We start from the raw sequence: 17,190 nt of genomic DNA on the forward strand, positions 1-17,190 counted from the left end.
GACTTCTATGGCCCAAATCAACTGAATACTTAAAAATCGATTAATTTGGTCTGGACAGCATGGCAGATGGGTCGGACTTCTTCGATGCCGCCCGAATCGTCCGATTTCGAGGGATTTGGTCGTCACGCGATCGACGCCGTCCAACACAAACAACAATCCTGGAATCTCCCTGGGTAATCGTTCTTGTCGATTCAAGATGATCTGGGGCCCCCAGTCACAGACCACCTATTCCCACTGGCCAATATACATTGTTCCATTATTTATCAAGGTTCCAGGGTAAACGTGCCATATTTCACACTTTTTAAGAAGCTCCAGGGTAAGATTAAAACGTGCCCAATTTTGCCATCTGCTATAGTTTATGCATTTTGACTAGCTTTACATAGCACAAGCCCACTATTAACTGTAATCCATGAACAGTTCAGCGCTTCTTTCATGTATTCAAGTCAAGGATTCCTCGCCTGGCACGACATGAAGATTGAATTTTTTGTTTAATTACGCATGGAAAAAGATTGAATTGGACAATTATCTGCTCCAAAGTAGAATTAAATTGTATTTAACCAGCGAAATAGTTTTAAAATTATTGTCTTCCTAGCAATTAACGTCAGAGTTGACACGAAATCGAAATGGTCAGTTTCTGATCCATCTGCATTCGTACCAAGTAATTCGGATGGAATCTCCATTCGACAGATATATGTTGTACGAGTATGAGTTTTGTTGTTTGTTTGTGGAGTAAAACAAATTGAAATGGGAAAGTAAATAAAAGTTATCCTTTTGTAATGGAAAAAAAGAATATAAGCGAAGCTTTTTCATGTCACAATATTAAAGATTGGTAGATTCTTATTCGGTTGTTCTTATTCATGTACTTCATCTTGCATGTTTTTTTTTTTTTTTTTTGACAGTATAATATAGGTGAAGTTTCATAAAGTTTTTGGTCTTTGAAAAATTATTTTTTATTATCTAGATTATAGATGTTTTATATTTAGTTTAGTATATTTTAATTTTCTAACATTTTAATAATGAATAGATACACTTTCGTTTAAGAACAAGTGTTATTACTTAGTGACATGTACTTGTTGTAAAGTGCAATATAATAAAAATAACATGTAGGATAATCAGTTGTTGAAATAAAATTTATTATAGTAAATTTGTAAATCTAAATTGTAATTGTCCCATCCGAAGATCTTTGGAAACAACGATAAACAAAGATGAACATTTTTCTTTCAAAGATAAAACGTGAATACAAGCAACAATAAACATAAGATCGCAAAGATCACAACGGAAGACTAAAACCAACCACCAAAGATCTCCAAGTGTTCATCACTAACAATGCGTTCATTTCCGTCTACTTGAGTTAAACATACAAGGTTCATTCCATTAATATACTAACAAGGCTACAATGTTCATTTTAAATCCCAAACACAAATTCCTAAATGATTAATCCATACAAGTTCATTTACCATATGCCTAAAGCATGAGCAAATTCGTGAATAGCCATCCTAAAATTAGGCTACATCTGAATTTGAACGAAATAAGACTAAGTTTGAAATCTTGTCAACTTCAAGATTCTGGAATTTTCATCTCAACTCCTAGGGAGATGGGACCTATCTCAAATGAATCATCGTATGTATAAAATATATCTTAAGTAAAAGGAAGATAAGGAAGAAGAATATGCCACTTATACTTAAATGATATATTTTATATACAACCAAAACTCTACATCAAGTAGTATGATACTTCACACTAAAGCAATACAATACTTCATCAGTATCGTACGAAATGTTGTCCTAGTGTCATCCAAGAACAACAACAAGGTTAAAAGGTTGAACTAGGAAGTAAATAGGATTAGAACCTCCACACCAAGGAGTACTAGAACCACCAAACTCGAGGAATGAATACCCGAGAGCATCAAAAACATAGAGAAGATATAGATAACTCATGTAAACAACATGCTACTATAAAGCATGATAGATAACATTACAATGAATTAAATCAACATCCTCACAAGATACACGTACATAAACAATATCTCAAGAAGAAAAGTGCAAGCATATGATGCAACCAAATCTAATCAATTGTGCTCATTTCCTCCCTACCATAATGGCATCAAGAGACCTCAAGGATCATAATCATACCCCCAAGCATGAATCTCAATTTTCCAACAAGATTGTTGGAGTTGTCTCATGAGATCTTTCTTACCAATAAATCATCCATTAACATCACATGAAATAAGAAACATCCAACATGCTAATCTACCTATAGCATTACTAATCCAAAGCTACCAATAGCATTACTAATCTAAAGCATGTTAGGATTAAACCACAGAAAGCAATAACAAGTACATGCAAATATAACCAATAATAGAAAATAATAGATCACATAGAAAAGAACACTAGGCACCAAGATTTAACGTGGTTCACCCAATCCCTTGGCTACATCCACCATACAGCAAGTTCAATATAATTATGATCCAGTGATTACAACCTGATTACAATCTGTAATCCCTTTTACTCAATACCGCCGTAAGAACCAATTTTTGCATCACAACTATGAAACAATCCCTAACCCTAAGCTTTTTTATACAAGTATTTTTACCACTTTAGGGTTATAATTAATAATTACATGTCGACCCAAAATCTTGATAAAATAGAGCCCAAAAAAATTTTGAAGCGCTACCCCAAGCCCCAAAGAATTTATGAAGTATGTACAGTACTTTCCTTATCAATCACCACAATCTAATAATATCCCACTTGTGGACTGATCAGGCTCCACACTAAACAACAATCTCCCACTTGGAGACTGATCTTGTAGCTATGTTGCTACTCCATGAGGCTCCCATTAGATCAAACCACCTTGGACTCTGTTATTCTTTAATGCATGTTCAGTTTGGAAGACCAACCAAAGCTGAAGAGGAGTTCAGCTTCTCCCTTGCTACTACCTTTGTCAACATATCTACTAGATTGTCATTTGTATATATCTTCTCCAACTTTAACTGTTCATCCTCCAAAACTGACCAAATGAAATGGTACCACAACTGAATGTGTTTGTTCTTTGAATGCAGAGTTGAATTCTTTGCAAGATGAATGAAACTTTGACTATCTATAAACAAATAATTATCCTTCTAAGGGTATCCCAATTCTTCAAAGAAGAACTGAAACCATATCATCTCCTTGGCTGCCTCTGTAGTAGCTACATACTCTGCCTCTGTAGTGGATAAAGCATTAACCTTTTCTAACCTAAAAACCTAGCTCACGACTGCCCCACCAACAGTAAAGACATAACTTGTAGTACTCCACCTAGTATCAATATCCCCTACCAAATCTAAGTCAACATAGTCCCGTAAATCAGTAATAGAGCCCCCAAAGTGTAAACACTTATTGGATGTTCCTCTCAAATATCTGAGAATCCATTTGATTGCAGTCTAATGCTCAATTCTTGGATGACTCATATACTTGCTAACAACTCCCACTGCATGTGCAATATCTGGCCTAGTGCATACCATAGCATACATCAAACTTCCTACAGCTGAAGCATAGGGTACCTTGGACATCTTATCCTCCTCTTCTTATATCTTGGGACACATCTCCTTAGTCAACTTCAAATGAGCAAGTAAATGTGTGTTGACAGCTTTAGCATTCTCCATAGAGAAATATTGCAACACCTTCTCCACATAATCAGCCTGAGATAGCGTCAATGTTCTATTCTTCCTATCTTTGCAAATCTTCATACCAAGGATTTGTTTTGCTACCCCCAAATCCTTCATAAAAAATGCATGTGCTAACTAGTGTTTTAGCCCCTTAATATGATCCATGTTAGACCCATCTACAAGCATATCATCAACATATAAACATAAAATAATGTAGTTTTCATCATTCAACCTCTTAAAATAAACACAATGATCTAAATGACACCTGTGATATCCATGCTCATGCATAAAACTGTCAAATTTCAGATACCATTGTCGAGGTGCTTGTTTCAAGCCATATAAACTTTTCTTCAATTTGCACTCTAAGTTCTCCTTACCTTTGACCTCAAAACCGTATGGCTGAGCCATATATATCTCTTCATCCAAATCACCATGAAGGAAGGTTGTTTTAACATCAAGCTGCTCTAAATGCAAATCTTTAGTAGCCACAAGACTTAAAATAGTACGGATAGAAGTCATCTTAACAAAAGCATAAATCACAAGAGAACATGCTATGAACACTCTAAAGTACAAAGGGGATATCCAACACCGGCCTCAACTGGAAGTAAACCATCTCTATACTCTAGTCCCCAGAAGTGGTATTGGTAGCCATGCCTCCCAACCATGCAATACCCACAAGCTCACACTCGTTGTGCTCATGGAGATAATGACCCGACCACAATCACATAAGACACTCACTCATGGCTAACACACATGCCAATCAATTATGATATCAACATCTATATGCTCATGAAGACATTGTAGTACATTTGGTCACTGGTCAAACCCACTATAGAATAATTATGTATGGACTCAAATGGAGTGTAAGTTGTTTGGCATTGGGAAGCCCAAGCTATATTTGGTGTAGAATGAATCCCTCAAGAAACCATCACATTGTACCCTTGGATTAACCATATGGGTACACACCCTTAGATTAACCTTACAGGTACTCTCTTATCTTATCATTAAGTTTTATTACCCAATTATTAATTTAGATATCACTTGTTAAAACTTCTTCACACTACCTTGTCAAAATATACACTAGGGTACACAAGAGAAGCCACTCCACCACCTACCCTACATACCCATGCTCATCACATGATGAGTGCCCAAAGGTAATGCAAGTTCCCAACCCAACCCCGAAATGAACTATCCCTCAACTGGCCTATACCCAAGAGTTCAGGTCTTGCAAGATCCCGTCATACACACATGCACATGCTTGTGTGTGGGCACAACCAACTACGTGAATGTAATCACATAGTACCAATGCAAGGGTTGGATATGAGAAATGCAACAAGTAATCAAGTATAATAGTCTTACTCAACTAACCTATATCTAGGAGTATGGTTTCAACATAAATTATAATAACAAAACACCAAACATCATGAACTAACTCAACCGATCTCAATTTGAGAGTATGGATTCTACACAAATACCAATGATGGTAAAGTAAAACTATGGTCAAATTGGAAACCTAACAAACATTCCAAATCCATGACCAAAAAAAGGCAAGAAATACCAAATAAAATTGGATGGCACACAAAATGAGGCGATGTAAACATCACTCAAAAATAACATTGTTAAAAATCAACAAAATTAAAACCCATTATTGAAATAGTCGCTAGACTCCCAAAAATAAAGTTCTAAGCACGTTTGCAAAATGACCAACATAACAATATAAAACTTCTAACTTAAACCCCCAAAAAAGCTCAGTTGTTCATACTCACCCAACCGAATAGAACTAGCATACCAAAATGGAGGGGAACACTAGTTCTCAACCTCCAATCAATTTACTATAAAAAATGGGAACTAAAACAAAGCCAAAATGATAAAACAAGAGATCCCTAACTCGTAGCCAAAGAGGCAAAAACAAGAACAAACTCCACAAAATAAAAGAATCCTCAACATCAATGAGGCGCTCGACAAAGAAGGAGTTTCCATTCTAAATCCAATGATCATATCCGCGCGATGATCCCACAAGCATAGCTCTCACAATGAACAAATTTCCAAATGGTCACAAGAGGGTTTTGGAGGATTTGCTCCAAAATATTCAATTTCAAAAGTGAGAAGTGAGAATAAACTCACTTTTAGCCAATATATGCACTTTTTACAAAGTGACATATAAATTAGACTATTTAATTTAAATAATCTAATTAGCTCCCTTCACCCAATTAAATATGGGAATTCCAATTGCTTGGAATTCAACTATGATAAATTAGCAAATAAATCAAAGTAATCTAAATCAATTATAAAATTCTCATAAACTATTAAATCGCATTAAGTAATGACTTTCGCGACCACTACGGGTTGCAAAATGTACAAGCGTGCTCATAGGTCTAATCACAAATGCATAATGAATAATGATTTACCAATTAATCAAAGTGTTTATTATTTTAAATAACATAGATACATCACCCATACAGGGATGACATTGGCTAGGTATGAACAACCAAATCACTAACTCCACATGCCATTGTCGGGGATATAATTCGTGCACAATAAAAAATCCAATCAATTGTGGATGCATGATAATAATATAGCCAAAGTAATAGTGTGTGAAATCATGTAAATAATCATTTAATCAATTTTATTGGATTAATCTTTTTAAATCCTTTATTTGCACCATAATAAAAATTTATTACAAGAATGATATAAATATTTGTAGCATGAATACAACAACCATAATCCAATAAATTCCATCAATAATCTTGAACCATGATCTCATCAATGAGGCATAAGTATAAACAACCAGCTAATGCAACGATAATCAAATCACCCCAAAGGTGTAGACCACTCATGGGTCCTAATCATGATCACTCAAAAATTGGATCATCAAGGTTGCATCCATTGGGATGACTTACATAAATCAAATGGGAGAGGCACTACATAAACACAATTAAATTTCTAATAATTAAAGATATAGTAATCCAGAGATTAAAAAGTAGATGTATAATAAACTTATTATTAGAATTGAATTATGTATTATATTATATTTTAGTACAATAAAATGTCTTTGTATTAATTTTCTATGTTTATTTATTTTTTGTAGAAAGCACTAAGAAAATAAAATATATGGCATGTTGATTATTATTATTTTAAAGAAAAAGTGAACTAGCTACCATATATTTTATTATTTTTAATATGGTTCAATGGCTCAACCGAGAAAGAACCGATAAGAAAACCCAACATCCTTACCTTATACAAAGAGAAAATGCAGATGAGTCCAAGGAATAAGGTCCATGGCATTTGATAGAAAATTGGAAACAACCTACGAAGGATTGAGGAGAATCTTGGTTTGAGGCATAAGCAATTCGTGCCCAATAATATGTCTGATAACTTGGCAGATGATATTGGAGTTGCAAATGAATAATCCATCCAAGACAATATCTTCGATTTGCAAGGGTAAAGCATCCTCAATACCAACTTGTCACAGGTGAATCCTATAATTTCTTGATAGAATTTCCCAGTGGAAGGAACTACATTGTTCATACATGGCACTCACCTCTTTAGCATTTTCCCTATAGGCAATAAACATATTAAATGCAAAATATATTAGAGAAGATCGAATGAAATTTCACACAATTTCGCTAAACAAATTCATGTGAGGTATATGTACGCGATCACAAATGGAGTGCCTCAAAACGTCAGCAATCACCACATTTGCATACAGAGCTAGAAATTATAAATGATAGAATAAAATTTGTAGGAATAATATGTTCTACTGCCTGAAAGTACCTTGCATATGTCGTCCAACTAATGGAAACACAAGCTTCTATACCTGTAGATGTCAAGTCAAAGTTTGATCCAATTTGATCAGATTTTGCAAATCATGATTGTTATTAATGAACTCATCCAAACTAAAGGATTCGAAATTGACCCCATTGTAACCCATATTTGAAAGGTAATCTGCCACATTGTTACCTTGGCGGAGTGTGTGTGAGATATACAGTTCACTAAAAGAATCAAGAAGGTGTCATATTTGCTTGAAGATATAGGCGGAGCTATCAATTATATGAAATCCTCTTAATACATGTATTAATTGGTTTTAATCAAAAATAAAATATGTATTGAAAGTTCACAAAAAAAAATAAAAAATGTAGCATATGAATTTGAAAAAAATAGTAGATAGAACCTAATTTTGACATAAAAAGTAATTATTTGTATAGTAGTACATTAACGTAATCTATAATATTTTTCATTAAAATTAGAAATCTTAATATTTATCAAATTTATTAACTAGGCAAAAATCTATGCAAAAATAAATAAATACGAGAGAACCTCTGAAAAAAGGGCTCCTATAACACTTAATGAAATCAACCAAGTATCATTGTGATAAATAGCATAAATAAAATATTAAATAATAAATTAATATAGTAACTTTACTAATATTTGATTATCTAAAAAATAGTTCATTCTTATTGGTTGATTGATATTAAACTAATTCACTAATTGTACAAAGTGAATGCAATAGTACTAGCCTACGACAAGTACAATGACAAATAATATGTATTGCAAAAATCTGATATTCTTAGGTTGGGTCTTAAGAGGGGCCTTAAAGGAAGAGGGTGGTTCCATGAGCAACATTTTTTTTTGCTATGAAATTATTTAGAATAGGAGCCCCTAATTTTTAGCAAGTGGGTGGAAACAAGGCTTGGCTTAGGAATGCTTTATGCCACTTGTCAAAAAAATCAATTTCATATTTTTGTTGGTTAAAAAATAGTTTTGGAGGGAATCTTTTTTTTTTAACATTTTTTTTATACACAAAGTTTAGACGACACAATTATTATCTTCACGAGACCACTTCTTGGAGGTAAGATTTTGAGGTTGAACTAGACTATATAAGTCATGGACCCCCTAACTTTAAAATATTTCCTAAAAATTAGTTTTATAAGAAGCCCCTTTCCATGGGCACTTGCTTTAATAGCTTTTAAAACATATTTGACACCTATGAATGCAAAATTCTCAATATTCATACGAATACAAAAACTCTTATCAATATTTCACACCACTTATATGCATTAAAATTTTAAAAATATTTATTATTTTTTAAATAGTATATTTTCATTGCAAGATATGTATGTTGATTCTACATTTTATTAAATGTATAAAATTATAATATATTAAATTAATAATAATAGATTAAAATAATATCATTAATTAGGAAGATTGAAATTGTCCATACATAAAATCTAGTGCAAAAATCTCAATGTTCCTCAAAACTTAAATAGTGGCATATGGATGTAAAAAACTTTAACAATCTTCTACATCAATTTAATATAGAAAAATTTAATGGAACAACACTAGAAGAGGCCTTAAAAATAGCTTGATTCAAGCAAAAATGGAGGTTTCAAAGGTCGTTTATACTCACAAGTTGGGAAAAATTGTTTCACTCAAGATTGGACAACATGTGGGAAAAATTGTTTCCCTCAAGGGAGGACACTCCGAATGACATTCAGCTAATGACTGAAGCAACAGAGACCATGGAAAAGTTTGAGCTCAAGATAGCAGAGTTGGTCAAAGAAATAGTGCCCTAGTTTGTTCTCTTGGCTTTTCTGTTTTTCCCCTAGTTTTTTGATATTTTGGGCTTGCCTGCTCCCTTAGAGGTTATTTTTTCTTAGGACTAGTTCTAGTGGCCTTCCTTAGCCTATAGTTTTTTATTGTTCTTTTTTCTCTGGACTTTAATTCGGTTTTATTTTGTTTCCTGTGGGGTTTCAAGCACCCTTTGAAACCTATTTTACTTAATCAAAAACATGTCAAAAAAATGGCAGGATGGATGTTTTGTACAGAGGAATTATTGGTCCTTTATAAAACATATCCTCAAGCCTTTCAATGGGCATCAACATTTAATGGAGACTTGCAAGAAAATGTATTTCGTATAAGACATAATGATAATGGAAATAGTAGGGGCTAGGAGAACAATGTGCCTAGTCAATTTGAGAGGCGAGAGACATTAGGGCTAGTTAAAGATTTCAATTTTAAACCAGATTGAGTATAAGTTTTGGCACCCAAAAAATGCCCCCTTTGGGGTAGCTAACCCTCCAAAGGTAAGTGATCTATAATTAGTTAGGGCTTCTTCTTTGATGATTGATAATTCTTAGTGGGTTGCCTTGATCTCTTGTTTGAAAGAGATATTTTTTTCATGAAATGGATGGGTCTTTGGCCTTCAATTAGTTTAACCAAGATTGAGTTGGTTCTCATTGGGTTAGATCTTTAGAGCTCAAAACTTTATCGAATGGTTACTTTTTAGTTTTGTGTACTGTGAAGGAGGATTAGCCATGGATTCTTAATAGTGGACCTTACTTGATAGATGGGAAAGGGGTCTATATTTGGGACAAGACACCTAAATTTAATCCAGAATTAGAAATTGTTAAAGAGATTGCAGTTTGGATAAAGTTTTATAACCTACCCTTTGAGTATAGAGATGAGGAAACTCTAAAAGTTGTTGAGAATAGCATGGGATCCTTTATTTCTTATAAGGAAGTGGGAGATCTCTGAGAATTTTCAATAGTCTCAAAAATTATAGTTAAAGTGCAAGAATGTGACCAGCTCACGGATTATATAGTAATGGGGTCCAAAAATGGTAAATGGAGGCAAAAGTTATAGGTTGAGGATTGTGAGGTAGATAAGCTTCTTGTGCATGCAAACGAGAATAGAGGAAAAGGTTTGGAAGCAAATGAATGTCTCAATATGGTTAAGGACATTTTAGAACTGGCGGACTCCCATCTTGCTTCCTTCTTAGGTTTTGAAGAGGAAATGATAGGGGAAAAAATGGAGCAATGATTGGAATAATGTACTTGTGGAGGATTTGAAATATCAATGGTCAAGTTGGTATCCAAAAATAGGTAAGATGGATGAAGAACTCCCAATGGGATCTTGTTACAAATTTACACAAGTTGTGCTAGAAACTCCTTGGTCCCAATTTAATGGAGATTATACTTTATTTGTTGCAGCAAATGGTAACCCAATTCTAGAGGTCAACAAGATGATGGAGAAGCCTAAGTAGTTGGAAAATTCTATATTGAGTCACATTGGTTTGGATTCCCTTCTCCCTTCTCAAATTTTGGACTCATATCCAAAGCTAGTTGATAGTGTGGATAAGCTTGGTTGTAATGTGGAAGGCAAAAGTTTAAAATTGGGTCAGAATGTAAATAATGGTGTAACTAAATGGATCTTCAAGGGATTGATTTAGATTGTTAAGGCATGGAGGAGAGTGGCCCTTGAAAGATATTTAGAAATCTCCAATAAGGAATCTTGACAACTCTCTAGATGGGTTGCTAGACGGTGGGGGTAACTATCTTTTTACCAAGTTTGAGTATGAGTCAATGGAGAATGGTGAAGAGAATGATGTTATTGGGATTCAAGATCAATTAGATGTAGTCAAGAAATGTTTGATGTGTCAAACACCTCCAAGGGTCAAGAAGCCTAATATTAAGGAGAATAAGAAATGTGGCCCAAAAACCATTAAGATGAAGTTAGTGATTGATGGTTGTGCAGCAAACCAAGACAAACTGTTGAGTTCAAGAAAAGTGTACATGCCTTTTTCCTGGCCATTGTAAAGGTCCTTTTTTTTTTGAATGTCAGGGGCTACAATGCCCTTGACAAAGTGTGTTTGATCAGAAGATGCCTTGATTAAATGCAACTAGATTTAGTTTTCCTTCAGGAGACAAAAATTGGTTTAGAGGGTATAATTAGTTTTGAGAGAAAAGTTTCTAATTAGAAATGTGAGTTTGTGGAGGCTAAGGGGGCTTTGGTGGCTTTTATATCCTATAAAAAAAGGTTTTTTAAAGATGGTGACAATTGATTCTAGTAGTAATTGGCAATTGATTGAGTTTTCATCATTTCAACTTTTGGCAAATTTAGTGCCTTTAATGTAAATGGACTGATTAACTCAAATTTGAAGAAATAATTGTGGGAAAAATTAACATCAATTTTTTCCTCCTTTCAAAAGGAGTTATTTATGTTGGGAGGTGACTTTAATTTTATCTTATCACCTAAGGAAAAGAGGGTGGATAGAGGGTGGTATGGGAAAAGCCAAAAAAATTGTGAGTGTGAATGGCTTGATTGATGTAGAGATACATAATGGCAATATTACTTGGACTAATCATAGAGAAGGCTATTCGAATATTACTGAAAAACTATATAGATTCATCTTAGGGGTGAGTGGTTGAATATGATATGATTATGTCAACCTGAGATCTTACCGTTTGTGGGTCGGATCATTATCTTATTTTCCTGAGAATTTAGGAGGACTCATCTCCATGTAGAGCCTAATTTTGGTTTGTTTGTTTTATTATGTATTCATAAATAAAGAAAGATTTTACATCAAATCTATAAGTCTACACCATAAGAATTTGTGGATATATTTAGTACCAAATTCTAACGATAGTTTTGTTGGAATTATTGCGTCACGACCTTGTCATTGTGACAAGTCTAATGGTCAGTCATCGAACTTGTGACAACAACCAAGTTGTGACGCAATAATTCTAATGGAGCTATTATCAAAATTAGTTCTGAATGTATTAGTTCTTTGAGTGAGTTTAATCAATTGGTTATCTCATTTGCATTTATGAGTATCACCTTGTATCGAGTCAAGTGTGTGAATGTAATATGAATCTATTGGCTCTTGTGCACTCAAGTTTTATTAGCCGATAGGCTTTTCCTATGAGATTGCTTGCAATCAAGAATTGTCTCACATTGAAAAATGTTGTCGGTAATTGATTTTAGACAGTCGGAAAGAAGACACACATGGTAAGATGAGTGTGGGCTGAGTACTAGTGGTTGTTAAGTGTAGGCTGAGTGCATTCCAACTAGATGTGTGTACCATTAAGAGTCCAAGTTGGCTTTTCTATTGATGGCAATGCAAATGAACCATTCCAATATCTCCACCATCACATTGTTTCCAGAATATGTAGCAGATTTCATTGATGGAGGGTCTTGAATCTGGTCAAAGAGCCACCATTGCCCATTCAGTGGTCATAGCGGATGTATCTGTACCTATGGTTATCATGTTCTGCATAACAAAAATCAAAATTTGAGACTGCAACCAAGGAAAAAATCACGACTGCCGCATTTTAGGGCTTTTAAAAATCATAATAGAAATGGGGGCAAAAATCATATAAGGGTTGTGGCTTTAATCACATTATCATTATTGTTGGATTGAATTTCATGATTGTCGACCACAAAGATGAGAAGATCAATCAAGTCCTAAGAGTGCAATTGCATCCCCTATTTCTCACGGTGCTCATTGACCAATTTCTGCATAAAGGCATCTCTTTTCTTCTGCAGTCTTTTCATGGCAGACATGAGACCCTGCAGATCAAACCATTTCAGAAAATGGTAGGTAATCTTTGACTCCGAAGACACCATACAAATATAATGTTTCTTCCACCATCTTCTTCAGCTCAAGCCCTTCTTCGAAATCTTTTGAATTATAAAGCCCTTTGGAGACTCTCTTGCTGGCAACCATTCACACAATTATATTGGATGTGAGATCAGAAAGCCTTGATTTCATGTTTACTGGTGCTAAACAACTCTTAAAGAGGGAACTCATGAGGGCAGAAACTTCCTCTATTCACACGTGTTTGAAGGAATCGATTCTGCTGGCAGTGAAGATCTCCACAATGCACATCTTCCAAAGGTCTCGCCACAATGAATTGTAGGGTAGTCCTGACAACACTTTGTAGTTATATCCCAAATGCTTTGCTGCAATCATCTGTGGACGCGAAGCCAAGGCTCTGTCATTTGCTGTAAAACATTCCTTTGTGAGTTTGGAAGAGGAGATGACGAGGACTGGGCGAAAGCCAAGCTGAAGATGCATGATGGGTCCATACTTTTGAGAAAGTGAGGCTAAAATCCTGTGAATGGGTTTATTTTTCTTGAGAAGATGGAGATGCCCAATTATCGGCCATGATGGAGGATGCGGTGGCTTGCCATTGCTTGTCCTCACACACTATGCAATTAACAGTAGAGTTGGGAGTGCGAGAGAAAGAAGAATGATGATTACTGCATCTAATGCCATAAATATTATCTCTGATGTCATAGAGAGGCGGGTCTATAATGGAGATAAAGGACTACTAGATTTTATTGAGGGGCGCGGAGGAGAAATACGAAAAAAGAAACGATTAAGCATCATGGAAAACGTTACCTTAAAATAAGAATCTTTCAATTCTTTCCTTCTTAACTAGAAGAAGTTTGAGGTCAAAATATTCATGCTCCCATCAGCCAACATGCCCTCGTAGAAGATGGAGGGTCTCGAATCTAGTGGGAAAGATACCAGCGTCGATGGAAACATATCAATGAATGGCTCAGTGAAAGAAATAGAAACAGGCAAACAGGGTTTACAAGCTCCTGTTAGGGTGCTGATGAAGCATTTGTTGTATAATGGATCTTCAACTCGGAGGGAGAACAATTTTAATATGGTTTAGATCAGTATAGTGCCCCTTCTTGTTTTATTAGATATAGCAGTGTTGATCAGCTATTTTGGCAAATTTTGAAGATAAATGGCCTAGTTTGATGGTTGTTTACAATATTCATATTTATTAGATACAACAGCTTTAATCAGCTATTTTGGATAGTATTTTAAAGATTATTGGCTTAGGTTGATGGTTTTCTAGCATATTCATATGACTTTCTGTTGGATTTGTATTTCACATGAGCTTAGTAGCTGTGAATCTGAATGAAAAATGTAAGTCTTAGATCTGATAGACTGCTTTGCTAGCAGAGAACATTTTATTATGAAGCATGCGAAAAATTAGTAATATATTGTGCTACACAACTAATTTTTAAATGTATTTATAATCTGTATAGCTTTGTTGAAATTTTAGTGCTATGCAATCTATTTGTCCATATTGCACCCATTCCTTTATTTTTTTAAAATGCCTCTCGTCTTTTTAGATGTCTATTTAATAATACATTTAACATAAACATTAAATAGTATTGATTATGATTTTTACAATAGTATTGAAGATTACATCAAATTTGATTCATAGATTATTTTGATTAAAAAATTTCAATTAAAAACATTGAAGAAATTTAGAAAAAAGTAAGCAGACTATGCTAATTTTAAAGTATCTTTTAGTTGTTCACTTATTATTTTATTTTAATTTATATAATTAATATTGAATGATTAATATTTTTCAATTACCTAAATTTGATGTCAAAATTTCTTGCAGTTGTAACCATTAATAAATTTCTTGTGATTTTTTTAATATATTGTAGTTGTATAACTATTATTCCACTTTAATTAGCACAACCAAGTTATTCACACTATTTATAATATCTAGTGTAAACACTCTAATCTTATTTATGTTGTTTATGAATTTAACCATATGCTATTTTTTTGTGCATCCATGTTTCAAAGCACACTCAATGATCTATCATTTCAATGTAAAATGAGAGCTTTGAACTTATCAATATAAACATCTTTCAGTTTTAACCATTCTTTTCCAATCATATAATGGATATAAACATAATATAATGTTTTGGCAAAGCAAGAAAAAAAAACCTACAATATTAACTAATTCTAATAATAAACACAAACTATTAAATGTTCAAATATCATTAAATTGTCCACCTATTATTATATTTTAATTGGCTAACTAATGACTATGTTATTCATAATATTTGAAATAAACAATGTTTAAGTTCTCATATTATTAGTACTTGCCGATAGGCTAAGTACTATTGTATCATGTTTTGGATTATCAAAGTTAACTGGTGATTAAATAAGCATGTGATGACCAATCAATTTTTTTAATATTTGATCTTTTATTATAAGTATTATGTTTCTAAAATATAGATGTTAAATTTTTAACTTTCCACTATGTATAAATTATTTATCTCTCTTTTAATTGGTTGAATCAATTCAAGTCTTATATGCTAATTTGTATGTTTTTTAAATTTTATAAAATATATTTTAACTCTCACTCCATCCTTATTGCCAAAATTATCTGAATGATATAGTTTACCCTAATTATTAGAAGCGATCCCACGGTGATATTTATAAGTTAAAGAAAAAATTATAAATTAAAGAAAAAATAAGAAATTCAATAATTGATAAGATTATCATATAAATATTATATAAAAGTGTTAATTCTAATATACATTATTATTTCTTATATTTATTTACTTGTACATATATGATATTTAATTAGGTGAATAAACATCATTTTCTATTTTTAGTTATTTGTATTCATATTTTTATTGAACAATTAATGTATTATAATATTGATAATTGTCTACTAATATCAAATTTTATTAAATCGTTCATTTGATTTTCTTTATTTAAAATTTAATATTAAATTATAAAATTATAGAAATAAAATATTTTAAAACTAAATTTGAATCTCATCTAAAAATACATTCAATATAATTATAAAATATAGAACAAATTTTTTTTAATATATTTAATGTATTAAATAAATACTAAATTAAATTAAAGCTAAATTTACAAACAAAATCAAAACTTAAAATATTAAAGGTAAGTACTAAGCCACTAAGTGGCACTTGTCAATATAAGCCATATTGTTACTCATTTTATTTTAATCACACTATCAATTACAAATGATCTTCAAATTTAATTGTCATAAATTTCACATGATCAAACAATATTGATTTAGTCTGAGAAAAACATATTAATATAACTGACATCTTTATTTGTTGAGTTATTCACTTCAGCTATTCTTTCAATCACTTTAATTTGTCTTTTTTTTTTAAAACTATCGGCGTACCCAGCTTGAAATGAGTTTTTTGGTGAATTGCAAATCTCGAATCTAGATTTTGAGCGCTGCATGTATGGTTGACACACAAAAAATGCTCAAAAAACTTTCAGGTATTTCTGGTCTCTTTTAATTACTTCTAGAAATTCACTACTTCTACATTTCCTAAAATTGCCTCATATATACTTCTTCTTAAGAATTAATCTTTTTTTTTTCTTACATACAGATCTTTGATGCCTTGCCCCAAATAAGACTCCTATTACATTTCTATTTACAATTTCAAAAAAATTCAAAAACTGTGCAATTCGAATCATCTCTTGAAGTGGGATGTCTTGCATTAAATCAAATATTATAGTTTTAAGTTTTTTTTAACCTCCAAGGAGATATGTCAATTGTAGATGCCTCTATTTATATAATGTACACTACCAATTAGAAACATTTGTTTTATATTTACATCCTTTGCATTTGTCTTGTGCACTCAAGTTTTATAAATCTGAGTCTTTGATGTCCCTTTGATTTTTTTGTGGTAAGAGGAAGAATGAATAGATGATCTATAGGCCATTAATTTGTTTTTTTCCTAAGTTGTAAATTTGATAATCACATTCATTTCATGTCAATGGGTGAATGTTACTACACTTTGATGTCTTCGGGTTAAAGACAAACCAAGTTATCTGACTCATTAAATATCATTTAAGAGGGAGTTGTACCTTATAATTTAGAGGAAAGCTATCAATCTCATGATAGCCTTTCCAACTGTTAGTATCGGATTGTGTCTTTCATATTGGGAATTTA

General features: G+C 32.8%; 1 pseudogene; it reads right to left on the reverse strand.

Annotated features, from left to right (window-relative positions):
• Positions 1-12,626: 12,626 nt before the first annotated feature.
• Positions 12,627-13,700, reverse strand: LOC149562374 (xanthotoxin 5-hydroxylase CYP82C4-like; annotated as a pseudogene).
• Between the last annotated feature and the right edge of the window lie 3,490 nt (positions 13,701-17,190).

This window comes from Cupressus sempervirens, chromosome 4 (genome assembly GCF_028749045.1).
Source record: "Cupressus sempervirens isolate cs-2001-9-10 chromosome 4, ASM2874904v1, whole genome shotgun sequence".
Taxonomy (NCBI): Eukaryota; Viridiplantae; Streptophyta; class Pinopsida; order Cupressales; family Cupressaceae; genus Cupressus; species Cupressus sempervirens.